Source organism: Mirounga leonina, unplaced genomic scaffold, assembly GCF_011800145.1.
Source record: "Mirounga leonina isolate KUSES-001 unplaced genomic scaffold, KU_Mleo_1.0 Mir_82, whole genome shotgun sequence".
NCBI classification, from domain to species: Eukaryota; Metazoa; Chordata; class Mammalia; order Carnivora; family Phocidae; genus Mirounga; species Mirounga leonina.
Genome location: NW_023270825.1, coordinates 29,592,904 through 29,607,643, shown reverse-complemented (window position 1 = coordinate 29,607,643; position 14,740 = coordinate 29,592,904). Strand labels below are relative to the sequence as shown.

The window sequence follows — 14,740 nt, the reverse complement described above, 5'->3', positions numbered from 1 at the left end:
GGTGAAGTGATAACATGGCTGGGGTGGTTTTAGCTTAATCCCCTGTTTGCTTTTATATTTAGGCTTATTTAATCTTAAGAACAAAGATCAATCTTAAAGAGTATTCTTAAACTTTGGTAGCTGAGCCAGGGCCATGATGTGCCCTCTAAATGGGGCATAGAGCCCTGGGGTTATTTAATGAATCCAATTTCTGGGGATTTCTCATTTTAGAGCAAGATGCATGAGGACCTTAGGTTTGTTCGCCACCCGGTTCTTGGTTTACTTCTGGGAAATTGTCGAGTGCAGTCACCTGTTGGGACTAGAGTATCACCTTGGTAGTTCACCTTGTCTTCGGGTTGTAGATTTATCATGTTTAACTGCTTTGGTTTTTTGAAAGCTGCCTTTATAATAATGATATTTAACTATGATAATCCACGTTCGTTAAAGACATGCCACATTCATACCTTGGTCCACCCACCATCCATTAAGAGAGTCTGCTTCTAAATGTTACCTGAATACTCATTCATTCAACAGACACTCACTGAGCTGTTTTGTGGCGGGCCCCTGCTGTGGGTGAGGTGCTGTGCTGAGTGTTGTGCAGATGATTCAGCAGACCTGTTCTCAAGATGCTTCCAGCTCACTGGGGAGTTGTGGGGAAGAAGAGAGAGATGTCCAGGAGGAGACGAAGGAGATCATTTAAATGCATCGGCTTTTCTTTCCTTTTCTCTTCTTGTTGTTCTTTTTTTTGTATTAGGAAAGCACTGCACAAGGTTTTTTTTTTTTTTTTTGAAAATTTAGAAAATACCAGAAAATATGAAGAAGAAGAAAAAAAAATCCTCCATCATTTTACCACCCAGTGATAACCTAACCACAATTAATGTTTCCATGTTTCCTGCCTTTCAAAAATGGCTTCTGAAAACAAGCAAAAGGGGCTTGAAGGTGAAATCTGATGGGGAGAAGGAAGAGGCCCCGGGAAGAGGGCAGCATTTCCCACCGTGGGCATATGGCATTGGGTACAGCAGCTTTGGGGGTGGGGTGTCTTCTTTTCCTCAGGAGAAAAACATTGGGGAACAAAACCAAGAGCAGCTTTGACCTTAGGCTTCTCTGTGAATAGTTTCTAAGTTGCAAGTAAGTTGTGTTCTAAAACTTTGTAAGGTGGTAGTTGGCATTCTAGGTGCTTTTCTCAAACGTTAATTTTATTTTAACCTGGTGGGTATGAGTAGGCCAGAGCCTGCCCTCAAGGACAGGGTGTGAGAGCTGATTTACAAATTACACTGTGTCCACTGTGTGCTCATGCTTTAAGGCCAGGAAGTTCACAGCAGGAGAAACAACAGAAAAAACAGAAACAGTTTCATTTTTTTTTTTTTTAAAGATTTTATTTATTTATTTGAGACAGAGAGAATGAGAGACAGAGAGCATGAGAGGGAGGAGGGTCAGAGGGAGAAGCAGGCTCCCTGCCGAGCAGGGAGCCCGATGCGGGACTCGATCCCGGGACTCCAGGATCATGACCTGAGCCGAAGGCAGTCGCTCAACCAACTGAGCCACCCAGGCGCCTGAAACAGTTTCATTTTTGAGGGTCTGTTATGTACTAGTACATTTTTGGATATATTGTCTCATTTAATTTTCAAAGCCAACTTTTGAGGAAGGAATTTCCTTCATTTTTACAGTTTAGATTTAGAACATGGGTGCAGAGGCTAAGTTGCGTTCCCATGTTACACAGTGTTTCTTGGTAAGTGTAAGTGGTACATACAAGCTTTGGGCCCTGAGATCTGGTTTCCATCCTACCACTGTGACCTCAGGAGATTCTTTAACCTCTTACCTGTTTTTGAAAAAGGGGACAGTGATGATGCTTTAATTCGCAAGGTTATTGTCAAGAAGAAATGAGATGATGTATGTCACGCCCTCCCCACAGTTTGGGTTTAGTACCAATAGATGGGAGCTCTAATTATTATTATTATTATTAATTTTTTATGGAGCCCAACGCAGGGCTTGAACTCATGACTTTGAGATCGAGATCGAGAGCCGGACACTCAAACTGCTGAGCCACCCAGGCGCCCTTGGGAGCGCTAATGATGATGGCAGGTGTATGGCAGCAGGGACAGGGTCTGGCATGTAACAGACGCCCAGCCCAGTCCAGTCTGTGTCAACTACCCATCCTCCCTTCTTGCAAGCCCTCCCAGCTTCTCAGCTGTCCTGGTCTCTTTCCCTTGGGTTTTTAAAGACCCTGATAGAAAGATACATTTCATTTGGGTTATAATGGTGGGTTCCTGGAGCCATAAATTTCATCTCCATTACACAGGAACATCCCATCTCATCACAGTTGTCTTTGAAAGGTTATCCTGAGCATTTTCGCCCAGGCGTCAGATGGAGGAAGGCAAGGGTAGGAAAGCTAAGAGCTCAGATGAAGGAGAGGTCGGGGGCAGAGAGGGAGGAATCAACTTGGGTATCTTCCCAGCTTCATTTGGTCCCTGCCGGCCTCAGCAAGGACTGTGCTAAGGCCAAATGTGGCTGGGATTTGTAACTGAGAAGAGGTTAAAGGGCAGGACAGGTGCTTATGTATGACATACTTGGTTCTCCTTGCATAGTCATGCTTTTTCATTCACATATTTAATCAAGAGTTTGTTGAAGCTCTCCTGGGTTCAGGTCACTGTCAGTCTTTGGGACTCACAGGGCACATCCGTTCTCACGAAAGCAAGCCAAGCTGACAGATGGGTTTCAGACAATTACAAGTCACTTATTAAGTGGCAGGATGGAGAGAAGCTGGGGGAGCTTTGTCAGAATATGTTAAAGTTATTTTTCTGTGTTTGCTTCTCCTGTTAGACCTTGAAGGCCAGGAATTGTGTCTTTTGCAATTTTGTATTCCCAGAGCCTAATCTTACATGCATCCCTGAATAAATATGTATAAGTTCAAAGCTGGCACAAGGAGAAGATAGTTTATAAATGGTGCATTTCAACTATCTGTGTATTTGTGGAAATCTCAACCCAATAAATGGAGACATCTGATAAGTCCTTGATCTATTTTTAGAAGGCAGAAGATGGAAATTGTGGCTCCCTGATTCATGCTGAGAACTTTGGGTGAAAGTGGCTTCCATTTCTTCATGATGGAAGAGTCTTATGGCCTAGATTTTTAGAAGGAGATTTCACAAAGCTCAGAGAAAAGATAGGGTACCTCCAAGGCCAGCAGAACTATAAAAAGGAGTATGGTTTCATCCAGATGGGTAGGAAGCTCCAAGAGACAAAAGTTGTGATTGTAGATTCCAAATCACACTGATAAGCAAAAATGGGGCCGGCTTCTGAGAAGGCAGCGCAGCTGTTTGGGGCCATTGCAAGAGAAGCCAGATTTTTAAAAAATAACAGCTTTATTGATATATAATTCACATACCAAATTAACCCATTGAAAATGCACAATTCACTGGTTTTTAAGATATTCACAGCTTTGTGCTACCATCACCACAGTCAGTTTGAGAACATGTTCATCACCTCAAAAAGAAACCCATGCCCTTTAGCTCTTGGGGCGCCCCCCCCCAATCCCTTCAGACCTAAGCAAGCACTAATCTCCTTGCTGTCTATAGAGTTGCCTAATCTGGATGTTTCATGTAAATGGAATCCTATAATATGGGGTCTTTTGTGCCTGGCTTCTTCAGCATGATGTTCTCAAGTATCATGCATCTGTACTTTATTATTATGACCAAGTAATACGGATATTTGGGTTGTTTTCACTTTTTGTGTGTTAAGAAGAATGCTGCTGGTCATGTGTAAGTTTTGGTGTGCACATGTTTTCATTTCTCTTGGGTGTACACCTATTAATGGAATTGCTGACTTCTGTAGTAACTCTGTTTAACCTGCCAGACTGTTTACCAAAGTAGCTGTCCCCTTTGACATTCCCACCATCGGCAGTGCGTGAAGGTTCCTGTTTGTCCACATCCTTGCCAACGTTTGTTGCTGTATTGTTTGGTGTTTTTATTTTAGCAGTCCTAATGGGTGTGGAGTGGGATCTCATTGTGGATTTGATTTGCAGCTCCTTAATGACTAATGATGTTGATCATCATTCATGCGCTTTTTAAAAAAATTTTATTTATTTATTTTTGAGAGAGAGAGAGCACGTGAGAGCAAGAACAGGAGCAGGGGAAGCAGGGGAGAAGGGCAGAGGGACAGGGAGAAGCAGACTCCCCGCTGAGCAGGGACCCAATCTCTGGACTCTGGGATCATGACCTGAGCCGAAGGCAGATGCTTAACCAGCTGAGCCACCCAGGTGCCCCCATAGTTCATGTGTTTATTGGTCATTGTATATCTTCTTTGGAAAAATGTCTGTTCAGATCCTCTGCCCGCCCTTCATCCCTCCTTCCCTCCCTCCCTCCCTTCCTTCCTTCCTTTTAAAGATTTTATTTATTTTATTTTATTTGAGAGAAAGAGAGAGTGCGCGAGTACGCAAGCAGGGGGTATGGGAGAGGGAGAAGCGGGCTGTCCCTGCTCAGCAGGGAGCCCGATGTTGGGGCTCTATCCCAAGACCCTGGGATCATGACCTGAGCCGAAGGCAGATGCTTAACTGACTGAGCCACCCAGGTGCCCCTCCTCTGCCCATTTTAAAATTGAGTTGTATGTTTTTTTACTGTTGAGTCTTAAGAATTGTTTATATACCCTAAATCCAAATTTTTTATCAGATACGCTTTGAAAAAATTTTCTCCTATTCTGTGGGTTGTGTTTCTACTTTCTTAGGAAGCCACATTTAAGTGGTGTATAAAAGAGACAGGGGCACATAGTAAGCATGAAAGCAAAAGAACAGACTGAATGCCAACAAATGTTTAGAAAGGTTGTATCTAGAATGACCCATGACTTGTAGGGAAAGATTTGAAATTACTACAGTAGTTTAAGAAAACTTTTTTATAAGTATAATACACATCAAGTGCATCGTAAAGATAGAGCTCAGTAAGTCATCAGAAAATGAATACATGTGTGTAATCACCATGCAGGGTCAAGAAAAAGAACATGACCAGCCCCAGAAGCCTTCTCATCGTGCACCTCTGCCATCACTAGCCTCCTCCTTCCCCAAAGGTAACCACTCTTCACTTCTAACACCATAGATTTGTTTTTACATATTTTTGAAATTTGTAGAAATGGGATCATAAAGGGTATTTTCATTTGTGCCTGGTTTCTTTTGTTTAACTTGTAAAATGTATCCGTGTGTTCTTTGTAGCTGTAGTTCTTTTTTATTGCTCTGTAGTTTTCCATTGTATGAATATACAACTAGTGATATGTTCTACTCTTGGTGGGCATTTGGGTTTCAATTTTTGATCTTTGGCTATTACATCCTTTGAGGGGCACATGGACATGCATTTCTGTTGGATATATGTCTAAGAGTGGACTTGCTGTGTTATCAAGTATGTTTGAGTTCATCTTTAATGAAGATCAGGTATGTGAAAATTAGCGTTCAGTCTATAATACAAGATGAGGAAGAAGAATGAAGCTAGATGCACTGTTTAATCTTCAAGGAGGGAGTGCAGAGTCATTCACTCCTTCTGCTATCTTCTCTAGCGAAGAAAGTGGTTTTCAGACAGAAGGGTAGAATACAAAAGATGCAGTAAAGTGAGAGCGTTTTCACTCAGTTAAAGTAGGTAAAAGTCTCCAGGCTGAAATGAGTTGTTTCCTAGGATACTGAAAACTCTGCAATTATTTTCGAGGAACCCATTTGGAAACTTCAAGAAATGAGAAGGTGAGAGAAGCTCCTGAAATCAGTGTTTTTGTTTTCTAAAGAAAGGGAAATGGATTAAGTTGCATGTGAATTTCTGGCAGAAATTGAGTCTAGGTTTAAACAGGTGATTGATAACACTGAGAGAAAGAGGTAGTGGTTATCTGGAGCCAGCAGGGTTTCTGTCATTCCAAAAGTATTTATTGGGCTTCCAATTCCCATAGGTTCCTGGTTCTCCAGGTGCTAGAATACAAAGATGAATGTCAGGCTCCCAATTTAGGATATCAGCTTGAAGCAAGTATTCTTAGTGCATTTCCTTGCATGCATCCTTTAAATGGCTCAACTGGGGGGGAAAACAGACCCATTCTGATAAGCAAGTAATTACCAAATGTATGCAGAGTGCCTGTAAAGCTGGTTATGAGGTGCTTTGTGGCCCTGGGAAGGAGAGGGGGAGAAGAGGAAGTCTTTGAAGAGGTGACCTTGCTTCTTAAAATAGGAAGAGACCGGGGTGAGTGGATGAGGTGGGGAGGGTAGGTACCAGCTGGTATGGGTGTAAGAGCATTCCTGCTATCCTGGGTAAAGTGATTATGAAAAGCTTTCTAGAAACAGGAAGATGTGACTGGCCACTTATTGGCCTCACAGTGAAAATCTTTGCATATCATGCTGAGGAGTTGGGACTTTTATCTTACTGTGAGGAAAGAGCTCTGGAAAGATTTAAATATCCTGGGAGCAGACAGATCAGATTTGCATTTAAAAAGTTTGCTAATAACGTGGAAAATAAAAAGTACTAATCTGGACCTAGGGCAAGGGGGGCCTCTTACAAGAGTGAAGGTAGGGAGTACGCAGGCCAAGAGGCCAAGAAAAGGAACAGATTCTAGAGGGATTTAGGAGAGACTAAAATAAGTCATTTTGTGCTTATCTTGTGTTCTTCTTAAAAATAGATTTTAAGAAGGAGAGATAGGCTATTAGTTAAGGGATTGCTGTCTTTTGATTTCAACAGAATGTCTCATTTAACAAAATGCTGTCCTTATGAATGAGATGGAAAATACGAACTGGGTGTTTGATGGGTTTTGTTGCTTGTTGGAGAAGTGTACTTTAAAAATAGTAGTTTTAATGGATTTGCCTCAGCTGGGAGGGAAGCCTTTCCTACTGTGCTGTTAGACTCTACTTCTCGGGGTTACAACTTTTATCTTTTTTTGTTTTTTTTTTTTTAAAGTAGGCTCCACACCCAACATGGGGCTTGGACTCACAGCCCTGAGATCAAGTCACATGCCCGAGCCAGTCAGTGGAGTGGGACTCTTGATCTCAGCCCCACAACTTTTATCTTTTACTGAGATGGTTTTATTGTTGACAGATGTCCGTGTGAAGGAAACTTAGAAAGGTAAGGTAATGTAGTTGACAGAAGCAAGGTTTTAAAACACACACGTTGAAGGAAGTGAAATTGGGGGAGGGCAGAAATTTTTTTTTTTAATATTTGAAGTGCAATATACATTAGTACTAAGTAGATATACAGTATATGTGTGGTATTAAAATTTCATGGGGGAGTGTGATTAAGGAAAATGTCTAAAAAAATCTCCTTAGGGAGCGATAGCAACAAAAGGTTGAGTAACACTGCCTTAGAAGAATTCAAGGGTTGGGGCGCCTGGCTGGCTCAGTTGGAGGAGCATGGGACTCTTGATCTTGGGGTTGTGGGTTCAAGCCCACTTTGGGTGTACAGATACTTAAAAATAATACAATCTTTAAAAAAAAAAAAAGAATTCAGGGGTTGGAATGGTGAGCTAAAACTTGCTGTAGGAAGAGGTGGAGAGACCCCCGAAAATGTCTACATTTAGGACCAGAAACGAAAGACCTCACTCTAAGATGTGAATACTTCTTGATTTATATGTTTATGTGGAGAAAAAAAATAGAGTTAAGTTTCTTTGTTACTTTTATTTGACTTAAACTCAGTATGTACGAGTCCACAAGGTGGATTTTGCTAGGAAACGAGTTAATGCAGCCTTAGGCTTCATTTATAAACATAGATGTTATAGAATTTAGAGTGTTAGTGTTATACTGTCCAGAACCTGATTGGGAAGTAGGAAAAATGGGAGTATCCAGCAGATGATCAGGCAGATAAGAGCTCTGAGAACCACGTGGAGAAGTATGAAGCCAGAACAGAGCAGAACTGGCTTACTGTTCGGCATACCATGGCGGCGGTAAGAATTACTGCTCAGATCCACAAGCATAACTGAATTGGGCAAGGCTGTGTACTTAATAAATGAATTAAATCAGTATTTATTAAGTGCCTACTATCGATGATAGCTAGCATTGTTCTAGACACTGGAGACTCAGTAGCACATACTCAGCAAAATGGAAAAAATACTTATGCTCATGGAACTTTTAGTGTGTGGAGACAGACAATAAACAAGGTAGGTTTGTAAAATATATCTATTGACAAGTGCTAAAGAGAAAAAATAAGGGAGGGGGCAGAAAGATGTGAAATCCTGGGGAGCGGTGGACATGTTCATGAAACCAGGCCAGAGAAAGCCTTATTGAGAAGGTAATTAAAAACAAAACAAAACTTTATATAATAGTATAAAAAACATACAGAAGAGTGCACTAAGTACGTGTGCAGTGGGATGATTTTTTACAAAGTGACTACATTTGTGTAATGAGCACTCAGATTAAGAATAGAATATTACTAGCCCCTGGGGCGCCTGGGTGGCTCAGTCAGTGTCTGCCTTCAGCTCAGGTCATGATCCCAGCGTCCTGGGATGGAGTCCTGAGTGGGGCTCCTGGCTCAGCGGGGAGTCTGCTTCTCCCTCTGCCCCTCCCCCTGTGCATGCTCTCTCTCACTCTTTCTCTCAAATAAATAAATACCATCCTAAAAAAAAAGAATGTTTCTAGCCCCTCAGGAGGCTCAGTGACCCCTTCCCAAAGTATTACCCCTTGACTACTAATTCCGTAACTTACATTTGCCTGTTTGTGAGCTTTATATTAATGCAATCATGTATAATAAATTCTTTTGTTTCTGGCTTCTTTCATTCAACATGGTGTTTGTGAGGTTCATCATGTCCTTGCAGGTGTCTGTAGTTTGTTCATTTTTGTTGCTGTAGAGAATTCCATTGTATGATGACACGATTTCCTGTCCTTGGCAAGTGAGTAGTGCTGCCTTTTCTGTGCATGTGTTTTTGGTGAAGACATTCTATAGGGGATATAATTAGAAGTGGACTTGCTGGGTCATAGGGTTTGTGTATATTCATTTTAGTAGACACTGAGAAACAGCTTTCCAAGGTGGCTATCCGTCAGCACCTTATGGGAGCTCCACATTCTTGGCAACACTTGGCATTGCCTGCTGTTGAACTGTAGCTGTTCCGGTGGGTGGTAGAGGGATTCCATCGTGGCTGTAATTTGCATTTCCCTGTGGACTAAGGCAGTTGAGGACCTTTTCATATGTTTACTGGCCATTTTGATACCACTTTTTGGGGCAGTGAAAATGTGCTGTATCTTCACTGTGGTGGTGAGAAGTGGTTGTTATGGATGTGTTTTGAGAGCAGGGCTGACAGGATATGCTCACGGTCTGGACGTGTGGAGGGGGAAAGAGGAGCCAAGAATGGCATTAGGTTTTATTTTATTTTTATTTTTTGCCTGAGCCACTGGAAGGAGGGGAGTTGGGATGTTGGAGATAGAGAAGGTACATAATTTTTAAAATTTTTCGACATTTTGAAATAAGTTAATCAGAGAGACAATTATCATATGATTTCACTCATGTGGATTTTAAGAAACAAAACAGAGGATCATAGGAGAAGGGAGGGAAAAATAAAGTAAGACGAAATCAGAGAGGGACACAAACCATGAGAGACTGTTAACCATAGGGAACAAACTGAGGGTTGCTGGAGAGGAAGGGGTTGGGTGGATGGGGTAACTGGGTGATGGGCATTAAGGAGGGCACGTGATGTAATGAGCACCTGGGTGTTATATGCAACTGATGAATCACTAAACTCTACCTCTGAAATTAATAATACACTATATGTTAATTAATTGAATGTAAATTAAAGACATTAAAATTTTCATCATTTTATGAAGAAAGGCCATTTGAATACCAAAAGAATAGAAAGGATAAAGAGCATAAATGAATAAAGAGCAACCCTTTAAATTGGATACATTGAGCTAGCTTTATGAAATACTCATGAACAAGGTTTTTTTTCTTTTCCCTCATTTCTCTGAGGACCTACAGTTGCAGGTATTGTTTTGCAGACTAGCTTTGGGAATCACTCATCGGCAGTATTACATAATGTATTTTTGACTTTGATACTATTAACGAGTGAGCATCATATCCATCCTTAAACCTGCAATAGATTGAGGTTAGAGTCTAAATATGAGAAACCATAAAAAAACTTCAGAGTAGGCCATGTGTCATTTCTAGCCCAGAAATACTTCCATTTCTTAAAAAAAAAAGAGAGAGAGAGCCAGATGCATCTCAAGGACACATATGGTGCACGTGTAATCATAGTAAAGCTCCATACTCATCTTAGTAACTTCCTTGCCTAGAGGCTCTCTGAATTATTGTTTCTAAAATTTTGTTTGGAAGAAGCCAAGCTCTGAGTTTTCTTGAGCAAGCTGATTTGCCTCGTCCTTAGGGAAGAATATAGTTATTTTTGACTTTTGTGTATTCCCATTCTCCCCACCACCAGTGTTAAAGCTAAGTGCGCTACAGAGTATTCGGGCAGCAGGAGGGGAGTGGTGCCGCAGTCAGGAAGCTGGGGTGGCCCTGAGGACCTGTGACCCAGGCTGAGGTTGGCACCAAGGCTAGTAGACTTGTCTGGAGTCTCTCTTGACACGTACTTGTGCTCTCCTTTGAATTGAATACCCACTTTCTATTTGGCAGACTGTTGAATCGCCTTCAGAATGAGTATCAGTGTCATTAATTGGTTTCAGAAGTGTGTAAGTGATCTTCTATATAAAAGTTTTGCCTTTGAGTATTACCTGAGAAATATTTGTGTGCGGTTTGGTAGTACAGAGTAATTTGATTATTCAGAGATATCAGATGTCCTTTGTAAGATTCTCCTGCCATTTCAAATAACAGTATTACTAACAACTGATTACTTTTCTCATCTTTGTCAACTGGTTTTGTGGGACTTAATGTCTTCCTACCGAGAAGAGGATTTTAACATGCATAATCACTTCTTGGCGTTTCCAGTCTGCTTTTGGTGTTAGTTCCTAGGGTAATATTTTAGTTACCTGATGTGTCTGTGGGTTTAACATGATTATCTTGCCCTGAGGGATGGGTGAAAATAAGTGAAAAGTTCATCGCTGCTTTGTGAATTAAGTTGTGCCTTGGCACAGAGTGCTGATCATTTTGGCATTGCAACACAGCATTAGATCACCTTGTCTGCAGCTTGGGAATGTTCTCCAAGTGCTGCCTAACACCACAGGCTTCTCCATAAACTTGAGCTGGTATAGAAAATGATGTTTATTGTATCCTGTTCTCAAATATCTCGCCAAGTTACTGTCATCAGCCTCTTTATTGATAGAAAATTAGTTAGGCAAAAATCATTTTCTTCTTCTTGCATGGGAGAGGTGATGAAATTTATGAGAAAGTACATATAAGGAAAGGTTGGAAGTGTTGATTGTGGATTTGAGCCCTGGCTGGAAACAAAGAACTCTTGACTTACAGTGGAATGTTCTATGTGTTCCTTGTGTCTTTCAATCTCAGCTCTTGTATATGGAAATAATGAAAGGAATATGTGCTACGTGAATTGGTCAGGGTTTTTGGTTACAGATACTAAGATCTATTCTAGTTAGTGTAAACAAAAAGGGATTTATTAGGGGTGATAGGTAGCTTAGCAAATCGTCGGGAGGGCCGAAGAAAGAGCCCGGAGGCCGAGTTTCTGGGAATGGTTGCCAGTACTGAATTGTGGGACTGGCCCTCCGAGGGACTGCTGCCCCTGCCTGGGTCGGGATGCTCCAGATCAGGAAGCCGGAGCCAGAAGCACGCCACATTGCCAGCAAAATGCGTGCCGCACATCCTTCCACCCTGCTGCTTTTCCCACGTAACAGGACTCTGTTCTGAAGGAGTCCCATGCGGTGCGCCAGGTTGGTAGAATCTAATTCATAAGCCTTGCCTGTACTGTAGGGTGAAGAAGGCAGGAAACGTAATTCTTCCATCCCCAGTTGGTTTATTTGCTTTCTTTTGTAATTCTGCATCGAAAAGGTGGGCTTTACCCAGAAGGGAGCTGTTAACAGTGGTGAGAGGAAGTGTAGATTTGGGGCCTCTCTGAATGAGATGGTCATCACAGCACCTTTTTGAAATAATACTGTGGTAAGAAGACTAATGGATTGCAAGTAACTTTAAGGAAGCCTACTATTTAAAAACACACTTTTTAAAATTGGGGGTGGTGGTGCATAAAGAATATTTGAAACCCCAGCAGGTGCATGCTTATGTTAGTTTAGGATTTCCATATTAGTCTAATGAGAGTATGTTGATAATGAAGCCAAGACAAAAATAATGTCTTGTTTTGCAAGTTGTTTTGTCCTCGGTGAACCAGTCCAGCCCCATTCTTGAGAATCTTTTGATCTGAGAAAGTTGAGGGTTTATGCATGAGTCAGGATAAATTCATTACTGTTCTCAGAAGAACAAATTAAAGTATATGGATCTGTGATGGTGGGTTAGCATTGTTATAATTTTTCAGATATGGTTATTTACCTAACTTTTTTTCTGAAGTGGACCTAGCCCTGGAAGGGGTTTGGAAATCACATGGTCCACTGCCCTGATTCTGTAGTTGAGGAAATCGAAGGCCAGGGAGTGAAGGGATTAGCTCAAGGTTAGACAGCTGGTTGTTGGTGGTGGGAGGTGGGGTGGCCTCCTGATTTCACAGCTTGCCTGGTCTTTCCCTGCCAATCCCTCTGGGAAAGCATGGGTTTCTCCCCAGTGGGATGAAGCTCCAGTGCTTCCTGGGTTCTCATACTGAGATTTAAGTCCTGGTTGGGACATCTCAGTGGGTTGTTAGTTGGATAATACTGCTGTTCTTTCATGTGTCAAGTAATATTTGGAAATTTCTTTTTGACTTTTAAGGAAGACGGGTCACAGAAATAAGAATTTTGTTCAAACTAACACTTGGGGAAGAAAAAAACTGCATAATGATCATGCCTAATTGAAGATGTAAGTTTCGCTTGGTAAACTCAGCTGCAAAAACGAAGGGGGTTTACACACAGCTCTCTTCTGTTTACTCTTCTGGGCTGTTCATAAATTTGCCCATACACTGTTGTTTTGATAAGGCATTGCTATTACATGCACAGTCAGTACAAGGTAAAAATTACTAGGAAACTTTAGTTTGACTCACTTCTCAGCTCCTTCAAGTCTTTGCCCTGAGTCTTACCCTGACCCGATTAAGATTGCAATTCACCCTCCCTCCATTCATGCCTCCATCTCCTTAGTCTATCATCCTGGCCTCTTTCTTTTCAGTAGCACATACTCTGTCTCACATTGTATATGTATCTCCCATGTCATATGTCTGTATGTTATGTTTACTGGTTATGAGTACATCATATATATTATGTCTATATTATGTCCATGTAGTCTCTGTGTGTCGGGTGTCTCCTCCATCAGACTACAAGCTCCGTGAAGGCAGACTTTTGTCAGTTTGTGTATCCCAGCACGAAGAATAAATAGTGCCTGCCCTGTAGGAGATAGTATATGAATGAATGAACTTGGCAAAAAGCAACTACTCTTTAGGATTTCTACTAGTGAAATGCCAGATTCTCAATCCTAGTGTTTATTTTATTCATGAACTCACTGGGGATGGCAAAATTACCAGTTGGTATGTAAAGAAGGTAAATTATCTTAAGGCTGTGAGTTGTGTTATAAACAGTATTCTGGAACTTCCTTGCTTATTTGGCGCTAAGGAAGGAACTCGGCTTCAGGTGAAAAAAAGTCATTAAATTTTCAGATATTATCAGTGGAACAAATTCTTTAGACATTAAAATCTAGATTACTCAGTGATAAAAATGTACAGATATAGATTTGGATGGCAGCTGGTTTTAAATTTAATTGATAGAAAAGCTTTTCATTTCCAGCACTGTGGCAAATAGAGCCAGATTTCAGAGAATCAGGGTCCTGAGGCAGCAGGGGCGGGAAGAGGAAGGGATCAAGGCCTAGGGAGAGTTGGAAAAACCCTTCAACAGAGTCATCCAGATGTGAAAATGCATCTGTACGCCTGCTCAGAGAAGCTGGAAAACGAGACAGGGAGACCCATTTAATGCAGATAAAGTCCATAACATTCTGAAATTTTCATTTATCTAATCTGCTGGTAGCCTCCCAGTAAGTTCTGGGCCATAATGTAACTTATAAATACTCATTTTTATTATTTAAAGATGTATTTGATTTTTTAGGATTTAAGGGAAATAAAGATGATCCTTAATGTCTTAGGAAGATGTTAAGAAACCTAGAAGGTATCTTAGAAATAGGTTATTCTGGCTTTTCATGTCAGCTTAAGCCCAAAGGTTAAATGACTTGCCCAACGTTGCACAACTAATTCTTGGCAGAATTGATACTAACTTTTGTCATAAATTATAACCGAAGCATCTGTAATAAGAGAGGAGTATACAGGCCTCTTTTTGATAACCTAGGGGCAGTTATAAATTTGTTCCAAGATTTATGTTTTATCTTAAAAGTTTAAAAAATGCATGCAGATATTCCATCCTATACAAATTGCATTCTTCTCTCTCTTTTTTTTTTTTTTTAGAAGATTTTATTTATTTGACAGAGACAGAGCAAGAGAGGGAACACAAGCAGGGGGAGTGGGAGAGGGAGAAGCAGGCTTCCCGCGGAGCAGGGAGCCTGATGTGGGGCAGGGAGCCCGATGCAGGCTCGATCCCAGGACCCTGGGATCATGACCTGAGCCAAAGGCAGATGCTTAACGACTGAGCCGCCCATATGCCCCAAGTGCTTCTCTTTTTATGTGTATAAGCCTGCATATTTTTGTGCTGATTTGTGGAATTGTCATCTGGAATTAGAGAAAATGAACAGAATGAAAGATCACCTTATGTTATTGTCTTAGAAGTGTTAAATCAGAGTTTTAAAGAAAACCACAATGG

The 14,740-nt window shown here is 41.2% G+C and overlaps 1 protein-coding gene across 6 annotated transcripts in view; it reads left to right on the top strand.

Annotated features, from left to right (window-relative positions):
• Window positions 1-14,740, top strand: part of SIPA1L1 (signal induced proliferation associated 1 like 1) — a 447,306-nt gene that overhangs the window by 95,489 nt on the left and 337,077 nt on the right. Inside the window, exons 5-8 of one of the 6 annotated variants that reach the window (XM_034992842.1) lie at window positions 4,950-5,031; window positions 5,628-5,689; window positions 6,882-7,046; window positions 12,720-12,806. The exons of 4 other annotated variants lie outside the window; for them this stretch is intronic. The gene's annotated coding sequence lies outside the window, so the exon portion shown is untranslated. The remainder of the gene's footprint in view (window positions 1-4,949; window positions 5,032-5,627; window positions 5,690-6,881; window positions 7,047-12,719; window positions 12,807-14,740) is intronic. One more of the 6 variants, XM_034992844.1, reaches the window with a different exon arrangement.